This window comes from Pristiophorus japonicus, chromosome 20 (assembly GCF_044704955.1).
Source record: "Pristiophorus japonicus isolate sPriJap1 chromosome 20, sPriJap1.hap1, whole genome shotgun sequence".
In the NCBI taxonomy this organism is placed as follows: Eukaryota; Metazoa; Chordata; class Chondrichthyes; family Pristiophoridae; genus Pristiophorus; species Pristiophorus japonicus.
In genome coordinates this window covers 85,789,545-85,813,205 of record NC_091996.1, presented here as the reverse complement: position 1 = coordinate 85,813,205, position 23,661 = coordinate 85,789,545, and the positions used below count along the sequence as shown (strand labels likewise).

The 23,661-nt window shown below is 51.1% G+C and overlaps 1 long non-coding RNA gene across 1 annotated transcript in view; it reads left to right on the top strand.

Annotated features, from left to right (window-relative positions):
• LOC139232640 (uncharacterized) overlaps nt 1-559 on the top strand; it is a 1,023-nt gene extending 464 nt beyond the window's left edge. The window contains exon 2 of the long non-coding RNA XR_011588063.1: nt 8-559. This is a non-coding gene — a long non-coding RNA (uncharacterized lncRNA). The remainder of the gene's footprint in view (nt 1-7) is intronic.
• The last annotated feature ends 23,102 nt before the right edge of the window (nt 560-23,661 follow it).

Sequence of the window (23,661 nt, the reverse complement as noted above, 5' to 3'; positions counted from 1 at the left end):
GCGGGAGGTGGGTTTGCGGGGGTTTGCAAAGGGTTTAAGCGGCTGCATGTCCCGTGATCTGGGAACACTGGGACACCCCAACCTGCACTCAACCAGAGCAGGGTTATTTAAACACGCAAAACAAAGTACTCTTGGGAGGGGAGGGGGGGGGGGAGGCGGCAGGTGTAACCAGCACCTTTTTTTGACCTGGCGGGTTTATACCGTGGAGCGTTGGGGTGGGGGGAGAGAGGGGAGGGTGGGGTAGCATAATTAATATGCGCATATCTCAATTTATCGTGGGCGGCGATGGCGGAGTTATCCACCTGTCGGGACAGCAGCTCCGCACAGCTCGAGCAGGCCAGCTAATCGAGAAATGCCCCTGTGCACATAGGACCGGGGGGGGGGGGGGGGGGGAGACATTGAAGTGGGTTGGGGAGGGGAGTATTGCCGAGGCCTTCAGGGCCGCAGTGTATACTCCCTCCTGCTCCCCAGTCCCACCCCCTCCGTTGGACGCCGTTTGCCGTTCTGTTTCTAGGCAGGGGGTTTCGAGTGTACCACGACACGGGGGGGGGGGGGGGGGGGAACGATCTCGGCGCTCCTCCCCCAACGCCCTCCCCCACCACAGTTTGGACTTTTTTTGTTTTCCATTCCCCCTCTTTAGCGCAAAAGAGTTTGAAATCTCTTCCCTCCCTATGAGCCCTGCCCCTCCCCGAGCGAGAGATAGAGAGAGGGGGAGGGAAGCCTGACAGCTGTGGGGGGAGAGGTTGTCGTGACGATTGCTTCTTGACGCCGGAGAACGGACTGTCCCTTTCTAACGTCGTCTCGCCATTTTGGTTTCCGGCGGTCAATGGCGGCCAGGCGCCCACCACGGTTTGTCCTCCCCCCCCCCCCCCCCCGCCACGTTCCCCCCCCCCCCCCCCCCCCCCCCCGACACTGAACGGCGACCACATTCCTCCCACTTTTTCGACGGCCAACGCCCCTCCTCCCTCCTCCCCCCCTCCCATCCTCACTTTGTCCCCTTGAAAGAAAGTTTTGCGTTGCGGGGGTCTGCTGTGGGATGACCCTGCCGGGGAGTCAGGGGTCAGTCGGTCTGTTTTACTGTTTGCCGAGCTGCTCTGTTGGTACCTCAGGCTTGTTTCTGTGTCAATTTATTTTTAAAAACTGTTACACACCAATCCCGCTGTGCTCTACCGTTCATTCAAAAAAAAATACATATATATTTTGTTCACCTATCACCACACAGTGCACTAATCCTCTTGATTTGGCTCCGCCCTCTCGCCTGCTTACAGCGCGCTCTCACGCACGCGCGCTCACACACACACTCTCACGCGCTCACACACACGCGCGCTCACACACACGCGCGCGCGCTCACACGCTCTCACACACGCTCTCACGCTCTCTCTCACGCTCTCTCTCACGCTCTCTCACTCGCTCTCTCTCACGCTCTCTCACGCTCTCTCTCACGCTCTCTCTCACGCTCTCTCTCACGCTCTCTCACACGCTCTCTCTCACGCTCTCTCACGCTCTCACACACGCTCTCTCTCACGCTCTCTCTCACGCTCTCTCTCACGCTCTCACACACGCTCTCACTCGCGCTCTCTCTCGCGCTCTCTCTCACGCTCTCTCACACGCTCTCTCACACGCTCTCACACGCGCACACGCTCTCACACACACACAAACACGCTCTCTCTCACACACACACACACACACACTCTCACACTTACACGTCATTAGATAAGGATGGAAACATCGGAGCCGGTGCAGATGAAGACATGAAAACCAGATCCCGTCCTGCTGGGTGGGGAAGTTCAACCGACCCGAACAGAGGAGGCTGAGGGGAGACCTTATTGAGGTGTATAAAATGATGAGGGGCCTGGATAGAGTGGATAGGATGGACCTATTTCCCTTAGCAGAGGGATCAACAACCAGGGGGCATAGATTTAAAGTAATTGGGGGGAGGTTTAGAGGGGATTTGAGGGGAAATGTCTTCACCCAGAGGGTGGTGGGGGTCTGGAACTCACTGCCTGAAAGGGTGGTAGAGGCAGAAACCCTCACCACATTTAAAAAGTACCTGGATGTGCGCCTGAAGTGCCGTAACCTGCAGGGCTACGGACCGAGAGCTGGAAAGTGGGATTAGGCTGGGTGGCTCTTTGTCGGCCGGCGCGGACACGATGGGCCGAATGGCCTCCTCCCGCGCTGTAAATTTCTGTGACAGTGCAACGTCACTCCGCTGCCTGTGGCCTCTTGCTGTGCGCAGAGTGCCCTTGCTGCTTGTGCCTCCGTAATAAGTCCCTGCTCTTCATGCAATTCACCGTGTGCGAAGCACTTTGAGGAGGTGGGGGAGGAGGTTGTGGAGGTGGGGAGGCAGGGGTGAAGTGGGCTGGCGGGAGGCAAGGGGGGTGGCAGAGATCCCCGTTCCCTGTTTTTTAAAATAAGTAAATAAATTTGGGGGCGAGGCCCATTCAAAGGTCCGCGCCTGCGCTCTTTATTCAGTTTAAAAGCCGACTCACCAGCTGCGGGGACCCCTGAAGCACTGCGCGGCCACACAGCTTAAAAAGGAACATTGGCGGAGATATGCTAACACGTGCCTTTATTTTTTTGTTCATTACTTTTACCGATTCCGTTCAGTCGAGTCTAAAATTAAAAATGGGAGGCTTGCCATCCTCTGGTTAGAGAGGCGACGTGCTTCCAGTCCCGGTGGAGGGGTCGCCTCCCCTCCCCTCGGGCGCTGACTTAACCCTGGGTGCGGATCCAGCAATCCGGGGCCTCCAGCCCCTTCAATCCCGGCACTGACAGCCGTGCTGGCTGCTCCTGCTGTTCCAGTCTTGGCGACGGCCACCATTCCCCCTCGCGGCACACCACGAGGGCAAGTGACTCGTACCCAAGAACAGGACATGTCCGAGGCTCCGCCAGCAAGCCTATCAATCCCCTGGTGCACTGCCGCTTGTTATCTGTGTGTGTGTGTGGGTAGTCACAGTCAGAGCGACTCTGAGTACCTTATTATTCCTCATCTCTGTTCCGAGCAGTTATTTCGAGAGTGTACTGACCTTGCGATTCACCAATGGGTTGATTTAAAACTGTTTTATTATCGGGTACGGTAGCACAGTGGTTACGTCACCAGTGATCCTGAGGCCTGGACGAATGATCCCGAGACGTGTGTTCAAATCCCATCACGGGAGTTAATTCAGTAAATCTGGAATAAATAGCTAGAATCAGTAATGGTGGCCATGAAACTACCAGGTTGTCATAAAACCCCATCTGGTTCACTAATGCCCCTTTCGGGAAGGAAATCTGCCGCCCTTACCCGGTCTGGCCGCTATGTGACTCCAGACTCACAGCAATGTGGTTGACTCTTAACTTTCCCTCTGAAATGGCCCAGCGAGACATTCGGTTGTCTTCAAGAACTGCACCACCATCTTCTCAAGGGGCAATTAGGAACGGGCAATAAATGACGGCCTTGCCAGCGACGTCCACATCCTGTGAACGAATATTTTGTTAAAAAAAACCTGTCGTACTCGACGCTCAGGTGTGTGGTTCTGAGCCGTGGACTCTAGGGACGGTCCCAGTTGCATCTGTGGTCCATGATTGGCTCGTTGATCCTAGCCCGGCAGCAATTGGGGGCACTACAATTGGCCATGGGATAAGGAGGGAAATGCCGGCTATGGTGCCTGCTCCTGACCTCTAACCCTTCGCCCCTTGCTGGTAAGTGCACAATGTGGATAGCAGCCGAGGGGTGGGAAGGAAAGGGGAGAGGGGTATGACACTCCCTCATGGTTTGATAGCCCCTTGGGTGTTCGAATAGGAAAAGGTCCCTACAGACCCCGATCCACCTGGCTTCAAAGTGGTGGAGGGGGGAAGCGGCAGAGCTGTGTTGCAGATGCCGAGTGACCATTCCTGACACAGTAAGACCCCGGAGAAGGGAGACAATTCCAACCCGAGAGCCCTGTCCTTTTCCCGGCTGCTTCACAAGTGTCTCCAAATCTAGCTCCGGTTGGAATCGACGAGTCACTCGATGCAATGGAAGACCTTATCCCAGCCTCGTAGCTAACACCCTCGGGTGGGCCTACGGACCAATGTAACGTGGTTAGAGGAGGGAGATGGCGCATCTCCGCAGACCCCCTCTTTCCCCCCCCCCCCCCCCCCCCAGAATTCCCTAGATTTGGAGAAACCGTGCACCGGCTCCACCCTTTCGGTCACTTGAACAAGACGAGGTAGAACGAGCTTAGAGAGTTGGTGGTGAGAGGGCGTCTACGGAGGTGGGAGGGGGAATAACTGTTTCATCCAACCCTCCCAAGAGATCGCTCCGTCTTCCTGGGAGGAGATAGGAACAGAACAGGAAGCCGCCTGCACTACACTCGGTGTGGGTATATCCTGGGCCTAGTGTCACAGAAGAAGCCTCCACTACAGTCGCCGTGGTTACAGCTTGGGCCTAGCGTGACAGAAGAAGCCTGCACTTCGCTCATTATGGTTACAGCTTGGACCTAGCGTGACAGAAGAAGCCTGCACTACAGTCGCCGTGGTTACAGCTTGGGCTGAGTGTCACAGATGAAGCCTGCTTTATAACTGAAATTTGAAACCTGTAGCAGGCTGGATCTCTGTTCAACGCAAGCTGCAATATCAGTTTTTTTTAAAAGATACTTTTCTCTCCCGGGCCTATTGCCGACGTGCAGTGAAATCCTCTCCTGTGTAAATTGAAATTAAATTCTTCCGTGTTCTGTGGAAGACTCTCTGTAATCGCATTAAATGTTGCACATTGCAATATTCAAACTATTCAAATTAGTCTGATAATTTACATGTATATCTTTCACTTGCAGACGACCTGATTTTATTTAATCTGTTAAGATATTTACAGTCTCGGGAATTTCTAAGCGCTCACTCTCAGCAACCAGTGGGGTGCTGCAGGGATCAGTGCTGGGACCCCAACTATTTACAATCTATATTAACGACTTGGATGAAGGGACTGAGTGTAATGTGGCCAAGTTTGCTGATGATACAAAGATGGGAGGAAAAGCAATGTGTGAGGAGAACACAAAAAATCTGCAAAAGGACATAAACAGGCTAAGTGAGTGGGCACAAATTTGGCAGATGGAGTATAATGTTGGAAAGTGTGAGGTTATGCACTTTGGCAGAAAAAAAATCAAAGAGCAAGTTATTAATTTAAATGGGGAAAGATTGCAAAGTGTCGCAGTACAGCGGGACCTGGGGGTCCTGGTGCATGAAACACAAAAGGTTAGTATGCAGGTACAGCAAGTGATCAGGAAGGCAAATGGAATGTTGGCCTTTATTGCAAAGGGAATGGAGTATAAAAGCAGGGAAGATTTGCTACAGTTATAAAGGGTATTGGTGAGGCCACACCTGGAATACTGCGTGCAGTTTTGGTTTCCATATTTATGAAAGGATATACTTGCTGTGGAGGCAGTTCAGAGAAGGTTCACTCGGTTGATTCCGGAGATGAGGGGGTTGACTTATGAGGAAAGGTTGAGTAGGTTGGGCCTCTACTCATTGGAATTCAGAAGAATGAGAGGTGATCTTATTGAAACGTATCAGATTATGAGGGGGCTGGACAAGGTGGATGCAGAGAGGATGTTTCCACTGATGGGGGAGACTAGAACTAGGGGGCATGATCTTAGAATAAGGGGCCGCCCATTTAAAACTGAGATGAGGAGGAATTTCTTCTCTCTGAGGGTTGTAAGTCTGTGGAATTCATTGCCTCAGAGAGCTGTGGAAGCTGGGACATTGAATAAATTTAAGACAGAGATAGATTTTTGAGCGATAGGGAATAAGGGGTTATGGGGAGCGGACGGGGAAGTGGAGCTGAGTCCATGATCAGATCCGCCATGATCTTATTGAATGGCGGAGCAGGCTCGAGGGGCCGAATGGCCGACTCCTGCTCCTATTTCTTATGAAAATGTTCCATAGGAGTCGCTTATTGGTTCTTGGGGACATGTGGGCGTCGCTGGCAAGGCAGGCATTTACCGCTCACGTCTCTGGGAGCCCAGAGAAGGTAGTGGTGATCGGCCTTCTTGAACAGTTGCAGTCCTTGTGGTGCTGGTGCTGCTCCCAGGGTAACGGCCCAGTCACGATGAAGGAATGGATTACATGTCCACGGCAGAATGGCACGCGACTTGGGAGGCGACGCTGCTCGTATGTTGCGCGCCCACTTTTCTCAGCCGCTTCTGCTCTCCTTTAACATAGAAAATAGGTGCAGGAGTAGGCCATTCGACCCTTCAAGCCTGCACCACCATTCAATACGATCATGGCTGATTATTCAACTTCAGTACCCCATTCCTGCTTTCTCTCCATACCCCTTGATCCCTTTAGCCCTAAGGGCCACATCTAACTCCCTTTTGAATATATCTAACGAACTGGCCTCAACAACTTTCTGCGGTAGAGAATTCCACAGGTTCACAATTCTCTGAGTGAAGAAGTTTCTCCTCATCTCGGTCCTCAATGGCTTACCCCTTATCCTTCGACTGTGACCCCTGGTTCTGGACTTCCCCAACATCGAGAACATTCTTCCTGCATCTAACATGTCCAATCCCGGCAGAATTTTATATGTTTCTATGAGATCCCCTCTCATTCTTTTAAATTCCAATGTATATAAACCTAGTCGATCCAGTCTTTCTTCATATGTCAGTCCAACCATCCCGGGAATCAGTCTGGTGAACCTTCGCTGCACTCCCTCAATAGCAAGAATGTCCTTCCTCAGATTAGGAGACCAAAACTGCACACAATATTCCAGGTGTGGCCTCACCAAGGCCCTGTACAACTGCAGTAAGACCTCCATGCTCCTATACTCAAATCCTCTCGCTATGAAGGCCAACATGCCACTTGCCGCCTTCACCGCCTGCTGTACCTGCATGCCTACTTTCAATGACTGATGTACTATGACATCAGTCGTGGTACATCAACTGTCTACCTGCTCTGAGGACCTCTACTTTTTTCATTTGACTCTCCTGGTCGGTTTGTATTTGGCACTGGATGGCGGTAACTGTATCCGACAGCAGTCCAATGCGACAGAAAGCCCCTAACCTAAGGAACCTTATTCAGCTTGGAGCCACTAATGGCTGAGTTTATCCGACCGGTATCAGAGCCCGGTGCCTTCTGGTCCTCGAGTTTGTTGTGGCTGCAGACAGCTAGACCGACGAACGTCTGATATATCTAGAGGAACAAAGGGACCTTGGAGTGCATGTCCACAGATCCCTGAAGGTAGCAGTACAGGTAGATGAGGTGGTTAAGAAGGCCTATGGAACATTTACCTTTATTAGCTGAGGCATAGCATGCAAGAGCAGGAAGGTTATCCTTGAACTGTATAAAAGACGAGTTAGGCCACAGCTGGAGTACTGCGTGCAGTTCTGGTCACCACATTACAGGAAAGATGTGATTGCACCAGAAAGGGTACTGAGGGGATTTACCAGGATGTTGCCTGGACTGGAGAATTTTAGCTTTGAGGAAAGATTGGATAGACTGGGTTGTTTTCTTTGGAACAAAGGAGGCTGAGGGGAGACCTTATTGAGGTGTATAAAGTTATGAGGGGCCTAGATAGAGTGGATAGGAAGGACATATTTCCCTTAACAGAGGGGTCAACAACCAGGGGGCATGGATTTAAAATAATTGGGGGGAGGTTTAGAGGGGATTTGTGGGGAAATGTCTTCACCCAGAGGGCGGTGAGGGTCTGGAACTCACTGCCTGAAAGGGTGGTAGAGGCAGAAACCCTCACCACATTTAAAAAGTACTTGGATGTGCACCTGAAGTGCCGTAACCTGCAGGGCTACGGACCGAGAGCTGGAAAGTGGGATTGGGCTGGGTGGCTCTTTGTCGGCCGGTGTGGACACGATGGGCCGAAATGGCCTCCTTCCGTGCCGTAAATTTCTATATTTCTTTTTTGCCTCTAGCCTTGACTATTCCATCGCACTCCTGGCTGGTCTCCCACCTTCTATTCTACGTAAACTAGAGGTGATCCAAAACTCGGCTGTCCCGCGTCCTAACTAGCACCAAGTCCCGCTCGCCCATCACCCCCTGTGCTCACTGCCCCGTGTCCTAACTCGCACCGAGTCCTGCTCACCCATCATCCCCTGTGCTCGCTGACCTACATTGGCTCCCGGTTAAGCAATGCCTCGATATCAAAATTCTCATCCTTGTTTTCAAATCCCTCCATGGCCCTCGTCCCTCCCTATCTCTGTAATCTCCTCCAGTCCCACAACCCCCCCGAGATATCTGCACTCCTCTAATTCTGCCCTCCTGAACATCCCTGATTATAATCGCTCCACCATCGGTATCCGTGCCTTCTGTTGCCTGGGCTCCAAGCTCTGGAACTCCCTCCCTAAACCTCTCTACCTCTCTTTCCTCCTTCAAGACGCTCCTTAAAACCAACCTCTTTGCCTGTCCTAATATCTCATGTGGCTCGGTGTCAAATTTTGTTTTATAACGCTCCTGTAAAGCACCTTGGAACGTTTTACTGTGTTAAAGGTGATCGATAAATGCAGGTTGTTATTTTCTCACCCTCTTCCCTCTTTCGCATCCGGTGGTCGTGAAAGGCGCTATATGAATGCAAATCCTTCTTTCTTTTCTCCACCCCCCCCCCCCCCCCTTTACCACCTTCCTGTCCACAGCCCTCAATTTCCGTTCAGTTTTGCTATGTCAACTTTTGGCAGATGGAGTATAATGTGGGAAAATGTGAGGTTATCCACGTTCGGCAGAAAAAATAGAAAAGCAAATTATTATTTAAATGGAGAAAAATTGCAAAGTGCTGCAGTACAGCGGGACCTGGGGGTCCTTGTGCATGAAACACAAAAAGTTAGTGTGCAGGTACAGCAAGTGATCAGGAAGGCAAATGGAATGTTGACCTTTATTGCAAGGGGGATAGAGTATAAAAGCAGAGAAGTCCTGCTACAACTGTACAGGGTATTGGTGAGGCCACACCTGGAGTACTGTGTACAGTTTTGGTCTCCGTATTTAAGAAAGGATATTACTTGCATTGGAGGCAGTTCAGAGAAGGTTCACGAGGTAGGCTCCGGAGATGAGGGGGTTGTCTTATGAGGAAAGGTTGAGTAGGTTGGGCCTACACTCATTGGAGTTCAGAAGAATGAGAGGTGATCTTATCGAAACATGTAAGATAATGAGGGGCTCGACAAGGTGGATCCAGAGAGGATATTTCTACACACAGGGGAAACTAAAACTAGGGGACATAGTCTCAGAATAAGGGGCCGCCCATTTAAAACTGAGATGAGGAGGAATTTCTTCTCTCAGAGGGTTGTAAATCTGTGGAATTCTCTGCCCCAGAGAGCTGTGGGGGCTGGGACATTGAATATATTTAGGGCGGAGGTAGACAGATGTTTGAGCGATAAGGGAGTGAAGGGTTATGGGAAACAGGCAGGGAAGTGGAGCTGAGTCCATGATCATATCAGCCAAGATCATAATAAATGGCGGAGCAGGCTCGAATAGCCGACTCCTGCTCCTAGTTCTTACGTTTGCCATGTAGTTGTGGGCTCTGTGTAGACGATCTGTCATTTTGATGGGCGGAAGCTTTGAACACACTTGCAAGTTGGCACACGAGTGGGTGTCGCCTGCGTATTACGCCCCATTATCGACACAGCATTTAATGCTGACACTTTACCGGATAAATCACACACCCTTTCCGACAGTACGTTCCAGATGAGTGTCTGATAGAGCTAGAGGATCAAAGGGACCTTGGAGTGCAGGTCCACAGATCCCTGAAGGTAGCAGGCCAGGTGTATAAGGTGGTTAAGAAGGCATACAGAATGCTTGCCTTTATTAGCTGAGGCATGGAATACAAGAGCAGGGAGGTTATACGTGAACTGTATAAAACACTAGTTAGGCCACAGCTGGAGTACTGCGTGCAGTTCTGGTCACCACATTACAGGAAAGATGTGATCGCTCTAGGAGGAGGAGATTTACGAGGATGTTGCCTGGACTGGAGAATTTTAGCTATGAGGAAAGAATGGATAGGCTGGGTCTGTTTTCTTTGGAACAGAGGAGGCTGAGGGGAGACCTGATTGAGGTGTATAAAATGATGAGGGGCCTGGATAGAGTGGATAGGAAGGACATATTTCCTTTAGCAGAGGGGTCAACAACCAGGGGGCATAGATTTAAAGTAATTGGGGGGAGGTTTAGAGGGTATTTGAGGGAAATGTCTTCACCCAGAGGGTGGTGGGGGGTCTGGAACTCACTGCCTGAAAGGGTGGTAGAGGCAGAAACCCTCACCACATTTAAAAAGTACCTGGATGTGCACTTGAAGTGCCGTAACCTGCAGGGCTACGGACCGAGAGCGGGAAAGTGGGATTAGGCTGGGTGGCTCTTTGTCGGCCGACACGGACACGATGGGCCGAAATGGCCTCCTTCAGTGCTGTAAATTTCTATGATCACATAAACTCGCTGTGCAAAAAAAAAACATTCTCCTCATCTCCCCTCTGGTTCATTTGACAATGACCTTAAATCTGGGTCCTCTTGTTACCGAGCCTCCTGCCACTGGAAACTGTTCCTCGTTATTTACTCTGTCGAAACCCTTCATGACTTTGAACACCTATCAAATCTTCCCCTTCTCTGCTCTCGGTAGCTTAACGATCAGAAACCAATAGTTTCAAAGGAGAGATCTTGGGCTGTGAGTGGCCCAGACTAGTTACGACGAGTTGCGGATATCTTTTAACGCCTTTTATTTGTCCTGGGTTCAAGCGTCGGGTCCGTGCTGAGAGATTGGAGGGGCAACAGTTTCCCTCAGTGACCCCGGTCACTATCTGACGTACCCACCAATTCCGCCCCCCCCGAAAGTGCGGTCAACATAAGCTGAGAGCAGTAGAGCTGGACAGAAGGTCGGGTTCGAGTCCCACTCCAGGGACTTGAGCACAAAATCCAGGCCGACACTCTGTGCGGTTGCCAAGGGAGCACCGCACTATCTCCGATCCCGTCTCTCGGATGAGACCTTAAACCGAGACCGCATCTGCTCTCTCAGGTGGACGTAAATGATCCCACGGCCACTATTTGAATAAACAGCAGGGGAGTTCTCCATGGGGTCTTGGGGCCAATGCGTGTTCCTCAACCAACATCACTAAAAAAGAGATGATCTGGATTTATTTCATTGCTGTGTTTGGGAGCTTGCTGTGCACAAATTGGCTGTCACAGTTCCAACATTACAACAGTGACCACACTCCAAAAAAAAATACTGAATTGGCTGTAAAGCGCTTACATATGAAAGACACTATATAAAAGCAAGTCTTTCTCCTTTCTGTGTATTCTGTCAATCAGTATTTCAGTCAATAAATTCAGACAATGAAGCAGGCTATCTCTGGTAGTTCTGAACTGCGTACAGAATGATCCTAAAAGGGAGTCTCGTCAATCACTTGGAGAATCAATCATTTAGATTGACCCGTGATTATCCACCTCCGGTTCATGCATTACTCTGTATCTAACCCTGTGCTGTACCTGCCCTGGGAGTGTTTGATGGGACAGTGTAGAGGGAGCTTTACTCTGTAGCTAACCCCGTGCTGTACCTGCCCTGGGAGTGTTTGATGGGACAGTGTAGAGGGAGCTTTACTCTGTATCTAACCCCCTGTACCTGCCCTGGGAGTGTTTGATGGGACAGTGTAGAGGGAGGTTTACTCTGTATCTAACCCCCTGTACCTGCCCTGGGAGTGTTTGATGGGTCAGTGTAGAGGGAACTTTACTCTGTATCTAACCCCCTGTACCTGCCCTGAGAGTGTTTGATGGGACAGTGTAGAGGGAGCTTTACTCTGTATCTAACCCGTGCTGCACCTGCCCTGGGAGCGTTTGATGGGACAGTGTAGAGGGAGCTTTACTCTTTATCTAACCCGTGCTGCACCTGCCCTGGGAGTGTTTGATGGGACAGTGTAGAGGGAGCTTTACTCTGTATCTAACTCGTGCTGTACCTGCCCTGGGAGTGTTCGATGGAGGAAAGAGTGTGTGAAGTGGAAATATTATTTATCCTCAGCGCTTATTCACAAAACATTTATTACCCAAAACAAATAAGATGTTGAACAGAAATGAATTAAGAAAATTTGAGTTAATTAGAGTTCTTGAACATTGATCATTTCTTGCGCTGATGAAGAGGCTCTTATTATAAACCTATGTGCTTATCACTGTTTCAATCCCTGAATAAGTTTTTTTTTTCAAAAAGCATGTATCTTATATAAACTATTACTTTGGGGTAAAGGGCACATTCGATTGCACAGAAAATGGTTCTCTTGTTGACAGATTGATACCTTCTGCCTCTTTTTGAACAAAAATGACCTTTATTTTTTTCCCAGCGAAGTAATAATAAATATATTCGATGACCTGTGTAATTTTCTCCTGCTTTTGTTGTGTTCAAAATTGCATGGGGTAAATAAGATCGAATTTACAGGCCATTCGGCCCAACTGCTCTATTTATGCTCCACACAACATACCATAAGAAATAGGAGCTGGAGTCGGCCATTCGGCCCCTCGAGCCTGCTCCGCCATTCAATACGATCATGGCTGATCTGATCATGGACTCAGCTCCACTTCCCCGCCCGCCCCCTTATCCCCTTAATCGTTTAAGAACTGTCTATCTCTGTCTTAAATTTATTCAATGACCCAGCCTCCACAGCTCTCTGAGGCAGCGAATTCCACAGATTTACAACCCTCTGAGAGAAGAGATTTCTCCTCATCTCAGTTTTAAATGGGCGGCCCCTTATTCTAAGATTATGTCCCCTAGTTCTAGTCTCCCCCATTAGTGGAAACATCCTCTCTGCATCCACCCTGTCAAGCCCCCTCATAATCTTAAATGTTTCGATAAGATCACCTCTCATTCTTCTGAATTCCAATGAGTAGAGGCCCAACCTACTCAATCTTTCCTCATAAGTCAACTCCCTCATCTCCAGAATCAACCTAGTGACCCTTCTCTGAACAGCCTCCAAAGCAAGTATACCCTTTCATAAATATGGAAACCAAAACTGCACGCAGTTATCCAGGTGTGGCCTCACCAATACCCTGGATAACTGTAGCAAGACTTCCCTGCTTTTATACTCCATCCCCTTTGCAATAAAGGCCAAGATTCATTGGCCTTCCTGATCACTTGCTGTACCTGCATACTAACCTTTTGTGTCTCATGCACAAGTATCCCCAGGTCCTGCTGTACTGCAGCACTTTACAATCTTTCTCCATTTGAATAATAACTTGCTCTTTGATTTTTTTCTGCCAAAGTGCATGACCTCACACTTTCCAACATTATACTCCATCTGCCAAATTTTTGCCCACTCACTTAGCCTGTCTATGTCCTTTTGCAGATTTTGTATGTCCTCCTCACACATTGCTTTTCCTCCCATCTTTGTATCGTCGGCAAACTTGGCTACGTTACACTCAGTCCCTTCTTCCAAGTCGTTAATGTAGATTGTAAATAGTTGGTGTCCCAGCACCACTCCCGACTGGAGACCAGGTCTTCTGCACGGACTCAGTGCGTGCACATATCGCAGTGTGGGTTGCCCCTGGGCCCTCGCCTCTGCTTATCGAGCTACCCCTCAAATCTAGCAAGTCGTTTATCTAGCTACCCCTCAAATGCATCTATGCGATTCGCCTCGACTACTCCCTATGGGGGCGAGTTCCATAATCTCGTCACTCTCCGGGAAAAGAAGTAGGGGTGGGAAGAGGCTGGTGTGGAGCATAAACACCGGCACGAACCCGTGGGGCCGAATGGCCTGTTTCTGTGCGCTGCGTTCTATGCAATGGACCAGGGGAGGCCTAGCACTGGTCGCGGGAGACAGGAACCCAAATGGTTTGTGTTCGCACCAGCTTTCCTGCTCGAATGATCGACCACAGGACCGACACAGGAAGGTGGACGAGTGTGGGGTGTCGGTGCATTTGGACTTTGAGCCACAACACGGTAAAGCTCAACGGAGCAAGCACAGTCGACCTGATACAATCGAGTGGCCAGCAGGTAACGAGAGAGGATGGAAGCTGGAAGGGAGAAACCAATAATATGCAATTTACCAGATGAATAGTTAGTCAAATCGACGGTATTGATTTCCAATGATTCCCATACAGCTTCCTTCCACTAACCCAGATCATTGACTTGAAACCATAGAGGATTGCAGCAGCGGGCGAGGCCATTCGGCCCATCATATTGTGCCAGATCTTTGCTCGAGTAAACCAAACCTAATCCCACTGCCCCGCTCTCCCCATAGCCCTGTATCAATCCCAAACTAATCCCACTGCCCCGCTCTCTCCCCATAGCCCTGTATCAATCCCCAAACTAATCCCACTGCCCCGCTCTCTCCCCATAGCCCTGTATCAATCCCCAAACTAATCCCACTGCCCCGCTCTCTAATCATAGCCCTGTATCAATCCCCAAACTAATTCCACTGCCCCACTCTCTCCCCATAGCCCTGTATCAATCCCCAAACTAATCCCACTGCCCCGCTCTCTCCCCATAGCCCTGTATCAATCCCAAACTAATCCCACTGCCCCGCTCTCTCCCCATAGCCCTGTATCAATCCCCAAACTAATCCCACTGCCCCGCTCTCTCCCCATAGCCCTGTATCAATCCCCAAACTAATCCCACTGCCCCGCTCTCTCTCCATAGCCCTGTATCAATCCCCAAACTAATCCCACTGCCCCGCTCTCTCCCCATAGCCCTGTATCAATCCCAAACTAATCCCACTGCCCCGCTCTCCCCATAGCCCTGTATCAATCCCCAAACTAATCCCACTGCCCCACTCTCCCCATAGCCCTGTATCAATCCCCAAACTAATCCCACTGCCCCGCTCTCTCCCCATAGCCCTGCATCAATCCCCAAACTAATCCCACTGCCCCGCTCTCTCACTTTAGCCCTGTATCAATCCCAAACTAATCCCACTGCCCCGCTCTCTCCCCATAGTCCTGTATCAATCCCAAACTAATCCCAGTGCCCCGCTCTCTCCCCATAGTCCTGTATCAATCCCCAAACTAATCCCACTGCCCCACTCTCGCCCCACAGCCCTGTATCAATCCCAAACTAATCCTACTGCCCCACTCTCTCCTCATAGCCCTGTATCAATCCCCAAACTAATCTCACTGCCCCCTCTCTCCTCACAGCCCTGTATCAATCCCCAAACTAATCCCACTGCCCCGCTCTCTCCCCATAGCCCTGTATCAATCCCCAAACTAATCCCACTGCCCCGCTCTTGCCCCACAGCCCTGTATCAATCCCAAACTAATCCTACTGCCCCGCTCTCTCCTCATAGCCCTGTATCAATCCCCAAACTTGAAGGTGCAATGCTCTCTGTCTGAGCCACTTCCTGCGGTCAGGCAATCCGCGCTCTGTGTGAAGAAACCTCCCCGCTCCTTGCTGTCTCAGTGACAGTTCTGAATGGACTGCTCCTCGTGGAATAAGTGCAGGCAAGTTGCCCTGAAAGTCAAACGTGTCTCTTAATTGAAGCATTTTTCTGTAGTGAAAACTTTTATTGATTTTATTTTTTAATGCATTGAATGCCTAGATCGAAATAGGCTTCTATTTATTTCGCTGCGTTGACTTTCCTTATCTTCATAACCATCAGAAGTCACTAAAAGAGAAAGCAATTTTCGAAAGAATCTTTGATCAGAAGTAACACTTTATGACCACATCTCTACAATTAAGTAAAGACTTGCATTTATATAGCGCCTGTCACAACCTCAGGACGTCCCAAAGCGCTTTACCTCCAATGAAGTACTTTTGAAATGTCCCCGTGGGAAACGCGGCAGCCAATTTGCGCACAGCAAGCTCCCACAAACAGCAATGTTATAATGACCCAGATCATACGGGTTTTTAGTATGTTGGTTGAGAGATAAATATTGGCCGGGAGAACTCCCCTGCTGTTCTTCCAGTAGCGGCCGTGTGCTCTTTCTGGTCCACCTGAGGGGCAGACGGGGCCTCGGTTTAACGCCTCATCCAAAAGACGGCACCTCTGACAGTGCGGCACTCCCTCAGTACTGCCCCTCCGACAGTGCGGCGCTCCCTCAGTACTGCCCCTCCGACAGTGCGGCGCTCCCTCAGCACTGCCCCTCCGTCGGTGTGACGCTCCCTCAGTACTGCCCCTCCGACAGTGCAGCACTCCCTCAGTACTGCCCCTCCGACAGTGCGGCGCTCCCTCAGCACTGCCCCTCCGACAGTGCGTCGCTCCCTCAGTACAGCCCCTCCGACAGTGCGGCGCTCTCTCAGTACTGCCCCTCCGACAGTGCGTCGCTCCCTCAGTACAGCCCCACCGACAGTGCGGCGCTCCCTCAGTACTGCCCCTCCGACAGTGCGGCGCTCCCTCAGCACTGCCCCTCCGACAGTGCGGCGCTCCCTCAGTACTGCCCCTCCGACAGTGCGGCGGTCCCTCAGCACTGCACTGGGAGTGACCGCCTAGATTATGGGCTCAAGTCTCTGGAGTGGGGTTATCAAATCATTGGACCTTCTCAAATAATGAATTCTAGTACTGCCCATTTTCTTCCAAACCCTGACTCTTGCTGGGACACAGATCCACTACCCTCAAGTATTCCATTGCCGAGACAGCGAGTCTTGGCACAGTGACTCTTCCTGAGCCCAATTCCATCCTGTCCGAGGCCCAACTCCACACATTCGCTGTCCAGCAGGGGGCGGTCACGGGCTGCTGACCAGGAGCAGGGACCCTGGTTGAGTTATCGCCCCCCCCCCCCCCCCCCCGGCCAAGCAGCACTGTAGCGCTCTGCACTGCTGAGAGGAGATAGCTTGGCACAGTCTGGGCATTCAGGCTGGCACTGGGGCAGAATTCGGTCTCCAAGCTTTGTGGGATGCTTAGGTATGTACCATGGAGCCTTAGGACTCACACATAATTGTTCATTCCCAAGCGTTGTCGACAGTGCTATCAAGCGGCACTTACTCACCAATAACCTGCTCACCCATGCCCAGTTTGGGTTCCTCCAGGACCATAGAAACATAGAAAATAGGTGCAGGAGTAGGCCATTCGGCCCTTCAAGCCTACACCACCATTCAATAAGATCATGGCTGATCATTCACCTCAGTACCCCTTTCCTGCTTTCTCTCCATACCCTTGATCCTTTTAGCCGTAAGGGCCATACCTAACTCCCTCTTGAATATATCTAACAAACTGGCCTCAACAACTTTCTGTGGTAGGGAATTCCACAGGTTAACAACTCTCTGGGTGAAGAAGTTTCTCCTCATCTTGGTCCTAAATGGCTTACCCCTTATCGTTAGACTGTGGCCCCTGGTTCTGGACTTCCCCAACATTGGGAACATTCTTCCTGCATCTAACCTGTCCAATCCCGTCAGAATTTTATATGTTTCTATGAGATCCCCTCTCATTCTTCTAAACTCCAGTGAATACAGGCCCAATCGATCCAATCTCTCCTCATATGTCAATCCTGCCATCCCGGTAATCAATCTGGTGAACCTTCGCTGCACTCCCTCAATAGCAAGAACGTCCTTCCTCAGATTAGGAGACCAAAACTGTACACAATATTCCAGGTGTGGACTCACTAAGACCCTGTACAACTGTAAGACCTCCCTGCTCCTATGCTCAAATCTCCTAGCTATGAAGGCCAACATACCATTTGCCTTCTTCACCGCCTGCTGTACCTGCATGCCAACTTTCAATGACTGATGTACCATGACACCCAGGTCTCGTTGCACCTCCTCTTTTCCTATCTGTCACCATTCAGATAATATTCTGCCTTCCTGTTTTTGCCACCAAAGTGGATAACCTCACATTTATCCACATTATACTGCATCTGCCATGCATTTGCCCACTCACCTAACCTGTCTAAGTCACCCTGCAGCCTCTTAGCATCCTCCTCACAGCTCACACCGCCACCCAGCTTAGTGTCATCTGCAAACTTGGAGATATTACACTCAATTCCTTCATCTAAATCATTAATGTATATTGTAAATAGCTGGGGTCCCAGCACTGAACCCTGCGGCACCCCACTAGTCACTCCCTGCCATTCTGAAAAGGATCCATTTATTCTGACTCCCTGCTTCCTATCTGCCAACCAGTTCTCTATCCACGTCAATACGTTACCCCCAATAACATATGCTTTAACTTTGCACACTAATCTCTTGTGTAAGACCTTGTCAAAAGCCTTTTGAAAGTCCAAATAAACCACATCCGCTGGTTCTCCCTTGTCCACTCTACTAGTTACATCCCCCAACAATTCTAGAAGATTTGTCAAGCATTTGGTTTCAGACCTCCTTACAGTCTTGGTCCAAACATGGACAAAATAGCTGAATTCTAGAGGCGAGAGTGACTGCCCTTGACTTCAAGGCAGCATTTGACTAAGTGTGGCATCAAGGAGCCCTAGTAAAACTGGTCAATGGGAATCAAGGGGACAACTCTCCGCTGGCTGGAGTCATACCTAACACAAAGGAAGATGGTTGTGGTTGCTGGAGGTCAATCTTCCCAGCCCCAGGATATCGCTGCAGGAGTTCCTCAGGGCAGTGTCCTAGGCCCAACCATCTTCAGCTGCTTCATCAATGACCTTCCCTCCATCATAAGGTCAGAAGTGGGGATGTTCGCTGATGGCTGCACAGTGTTCAGTTCCATTCGTAACTCCTCAGATAATGAATCAGTCCATGCCCACATGCAGCAAGACCTGGACAACATTCAGGCTTGGGCTGATCAGTGGCAAGTAACATTCGCGTCACACAAGTGCCAGGCAATGACCATCTCCAATAAGCCAGAGTCTAACCACCTCCCCTTTACATTCAACGGCATTACCATCGCCGAATCCCCCACCATCAACATCCTGGGGGTCACCATTGACCAGAAACTTAACTGGACCAGCCACAAGAGCGGGTCAGAGGCTGGGTATTCTGTGGCCAGTGTCTCACCTCCTGACTCCCCAAAGCCTTCCCACCATCTACAAGACACAAGTCAGGAGTGTGATGGAATACTCTCCACTTGCCTGGACGAGTGCAGCTCCAACAACACTTGAGAAGCTCGACACCATCCAGGACAAAGCAGCCCGCTTGATGGGCACGCTACCCACCACCTTCAACACTCACTCCCTCCACCAGCGGCGCCCCCTGGCTGCAGTCTGCACCATCTACAAGATGCACTGCAGCAACTCGCCAAGGCTTCTTCGGCAGCACCTCCCAAACCCGCGACCTCTACCCCCTAGAAGGACAAGGGCAGCAGGCGCATGGGAACACCACCACCTCCACGTTCCCCTCCAAGTCACACACCATCCCGACTTGGAAATATATCGGCCGTTCCTTCATCGTCGCTAGGTCACAATCCTGGAACTCCCTCCCTAACAGCACTGTGGGAGCACCTTCACCACACGGACTGCAGCGGTTCAAGAAGGCGGCTCACTGCCACCTTCTCAAGGGGCAATTAGGGATGGGCAATAAATGCCGGCCTTGCCAGCGACGCCCACATCCCAGGAACGAATAAAAAAAAATCTCTCGTCGCTAATACCTTGGGGTTTGCTGCTCTACAACAGTGACTACACTCCGACAGAAGCACATCGGCTGTGGAACGCTTCGGGACGTCCTGGGGCACTATATAAATGTAAGTTCCTTATTTCTTTCTCTCTGTCATCTCTTGCTCTTTCTCTCATTCCTTCCTTCCTCTCTTCCATTCTCTCTTTCTATTTCTCTATCTTTCTATCCTACCTTCTCTTTTCTTTCTCTCTTTTAACCTTTCCTTCCTATCTTCTCTTTCTCTCTTTCAATCTTTTCTGCTCACAATCTTTCCTTCCTTCTCTCTTTCATTTTCTCATTGTTTCGCTCTTTCTCATTCATACTTTCTCTTCCTTTCTCTCTTTCTTTCTGTCTCTCTCCCTCTCTCTTTCTCTCTATCTTTTTATCCTTTCATCTCTTTTCTTTCTCTCTCTCTTTTAACCTTTCCTTCCTATCTTCTCTTCTTTCTCTCTTTCAATCTTTCCTACTCGCAATCTTGCCTTCCTTCTCTCTTTCGTTCTTTCTCTCGTTCTCTCGTTCTTACTGATTCAGGTTGACGCACCAATGAACCTGCACTGCTGAAGACCCGGCCAGCTTTCGTCACTTTCTCTGCCCTGTATCTAACCGAACTCCCTCGTGGAATAGCCCTCACCCTCCCCCTCTGGGTGGACTGTTGCCGCACGTTCCGTGCCCTCTGTGTCAAGCCGTGAAATGCTCAGCCTCCCCGTCCTGCCCTCGAGTGTAGGTTCCTGCCCTGCCTGAATATCTCCTGCCCTCCCTTCCATACCCTCTCAGCCTTCTCCCTCCAAAAGAGGCTGAGCGGGAAGTCAAGTGCAGCATATGGGGCAATACTCGCGCACGCACACCGCAGGTTGATTGGCCTCTGAAGGAGATGGGGCCCCATTAAATTGGGGCATTCTCCTTCTCTCTCCCTCGCCCTGCGGCCCCACTGCAGCCAAGGGTTGCCAACTCCTCCAGGACTCTCCAGGATCTGAAAGACCATTCGTAGAATCACAGAAATTTACAGCACGGAAGGAGGCCATTCGGCCCATCGTGTCCACGCCGGCCGACAAAGAGCCACCCAGCCTAATCCCACTTTCCAGCTCTCGGTCTGTAGCCCTGCAGGTTACGGCACTTCAGGTGCACATCCAAGTACTTTTTAAATGCGGTGAGGATTTCTGCCTCTACCACCCTTTCAGGCAGTGAGTTCCAGACCCCCACCACCCTCTGGGTGAAGACATTTCCCCTCAAATCCCCTCTAAACCTGCCCCCCAATTACTTTCAATCTAGGCCCCTTGGTTGTTGACCCCTCTGCTAAGGGGAATAGGTCCGTCCTATCCACTCTATCCAGGCCCCTCATCATTTTATACACCTTAATCAGGTCTCCCCTCAGCCTCCTCTGTTCCAAAGAAAACAAACCCAGCCTATCCAATCTTTCCTCAGAGCTAAAATTCTCCAATCCAGGCAACATCCTGGTAAATCAACTCTGTACCCTCTCCAGTGCAATCACATCTTTCCTGTAATGTGGTGACCAGAACTGCACGCAGTACTCCAGCTGTGGCCTAACTGGTGTTTTGTGTGGAGACCCCTGGAGCAGAGTGGAGTATACCACTCGAAGGAGCAATGCATGCTGGTGCAGGAGGGCGACGGCTGTGAAGGGGGTGAATGGATTGGACGTCACCAAGGTGCAGATCGGGGATTGGAGTGTGGGCAGGTACAGCAGGAGCGGTGAAGTCGGGGCGAAGGAGCGGCGAGAGATTGTCGAGTGATGTGATGCCAATGTGATATGATGTGCTGTCCCTGTGCCCAGAAGAGGCGAGGGCCCTGGGACAGCACGGGCCAGCCCACACTGCGATATGTGTGCGCACTAGGTCCATGCAGCAGAGCAGGTCTCCAGCCATTGGAATTTAGAAGAATGAGATGGGATCTCATAGAAACATATAAAATTCTGACGGGACTGGACAGGTTAGATGCAGGAAGAATGTTCCCGATGTTGGGGAAGTCCAGAACCAGGGGTCACAGTCAAAGGATAAGGGGTAAGCCATTTAGAACCGAGATGAGGAGAAACTTCTTCACTCTGAGAATTGTGAACCTGTGGAATTCTCTACCACAGAAAGTTGTTGAGGCCAGTTCGTTAGATATATTCAAAAGGGAGTTAGATGTGGCCCTTACGGCTAAAGTGATCAAGGGGTATGGAGAGAAAGCAGGAATGGGGTACTGAAGTTGAATGATCAGCCATGATCATATTGAATGGCGGTGCAGGCTCGAAGGGCCGAATGGCCTGCTCCTGCACCTATTTTCTATGTTTCTAAGTTTCTATGTCCTGGTTAACCCTTGCCACTGGACCAAGGCCTAGCTCTGTCAAGCCCGTGTGGTGGCTGGTGTGCAACGGTCACCCCACGTTAAAAAAATCCACCCACAGGCATCTTCCACCCTTCAGGATGTTGTTCGGGATCTGGAATATTAGGTCCTTCATTGAAACATCTGTGAACTCATCCCTTTTTTGGCGTTGGAGCAAGTCATCCTCGACACGAGGGACCGCTTATGGTGAAGAGTGTTTTATACAGTTCAAGCATAACCTCCCTGCTCTTGTATTGAAATCTTCTGGACATTGCTGTAAGTTACCCAGGAGAACAATCACGGCGGGAGGGGGGGAGGGGTGTGAAAAATACCCTTTTGAACACTTTGCTTTGCCAGTTATAAAAATATCGGAGATGGGGCGGGGTATGGAGAATGCAAGGCCGTTTGAGCGAGTGGGAGGCTCCACACTGAAAGCAGAGTCGGTAACCAGTACCGCAGCCTCGGCTGAACCTCCGCCCAGAGCGGCGGGGATCCAACCGGGGGCCTTTCCCTTGCCCCCCCCCCCCACCCGCGTGGGCTCAAACACCCACCCCTGCACATGGTGCGTTTACCCCGCCGAGCCATGAGGGGGCGCCAGCGGGGGAGGGCAGAGCGAGAGGACCTCTCCACCGAGGCCTCTCAGCCCTGACCAGGTTTGGCCGACCGAGAGGAAGAAACTTTGGACGCCCCGCCCCTCAGGACGGATCTACCAGCCTCGGAGGGGGAGCAACTCAGATTCACCAGAATGATACCCGGGGTGAAAATGATGCAATGGTGAGACACTGGCCGTGTGTTCCCTGGAGCACAGATTAAGGGGTGATCTAATCGCGGTGTTAAGATGATCAAAGGGTAGAGCGAGGGAGAGACTATTTCCTCTGGTGGGGGGAGTCCAGAACAAGGGGGGGGGCGTCACCTTAAAATTAGAGCCCCGGCCGTTCAGGGTGATGTCAGGAAGCACTTCTTCACACAAAGGGTGGGGGAAACCTGGAACTCTCTCCCCCCAAAAAGCTGTTGAGACCGGGGATCAATTGACGATGTCAAGACTGAAGTTGATAGATTCTTCTTAGGCGAGGGTATTGAGGCACCATCATCGTAGGCAGTCCCTCGGAATCGAGGAAGACTTGCTTCCACTCTAAAAGTGAGTTCTCAGGTGACTGAACAGTCCAATACAGGAATTACAGTCTCTGTCACAGGCGGGACAGACAGTGGTTGGAGGAAAGGGAGGGTGGGACTGGTTTGCCGCACGCTCCTTCCGCTGCCTGCGCTTGTTTTCTGCACGCTCTCGGCGACGAGACTCGAGGTGCTCAGCGCCCTCCCGGATGCTCTTCCTCCACTTAGGGCGGACTGGTCTTTGGGCCAGGGACTCGCAGGTGTCGGTGGGGATGTTGCACTTTATCAGGGAGGCTTCGAGGGTGGTCCTTGTAACGTTTCCTCTGCGCACCTGGGGCCCACTTGCCGTGTCGGAGTTCCGAGTAGAGCGCTTGCTTTGGGAGTCTCGTGTCGGGGCATGTGGGACAATGTGGCCCTGCCCAGCGGAGCTGGTCGAGTGTGGTCAGTGCTTCGATGCTGGGGATGATGGCCTGGTCGAGGACATAGATGTTGGCGCGTCTGTCCTCCCGGGGGATTTGCCGGATCTTGCGGAGACAGCGTTGGTGGTATTTCTCCAGCGACTTGAGGGATAGGGAACCACTCGGTCTATGTGGTCTCCTGGACTTGTTTCGATCAGCTGAGGGGGGGCGGGTGGTCGGAGAGGAGTTTTCATCGAATGCCTTGTGGGTTTCGGTTTTGGTTTTGTCGGTTTCCCGAGACCCCCCCACCCTCCCAGGAGATGACCTGGCTGCGGGGGGCGAGGCGGGGGGAGGGGGGGGGGGCGCAAGGTTGGGGTGAGGGCGGGATGAAGTGTTGAGTCGTGATGCTCTGGCCGTGGTATGTGCGGCAGGCTCGATGGACTGGCT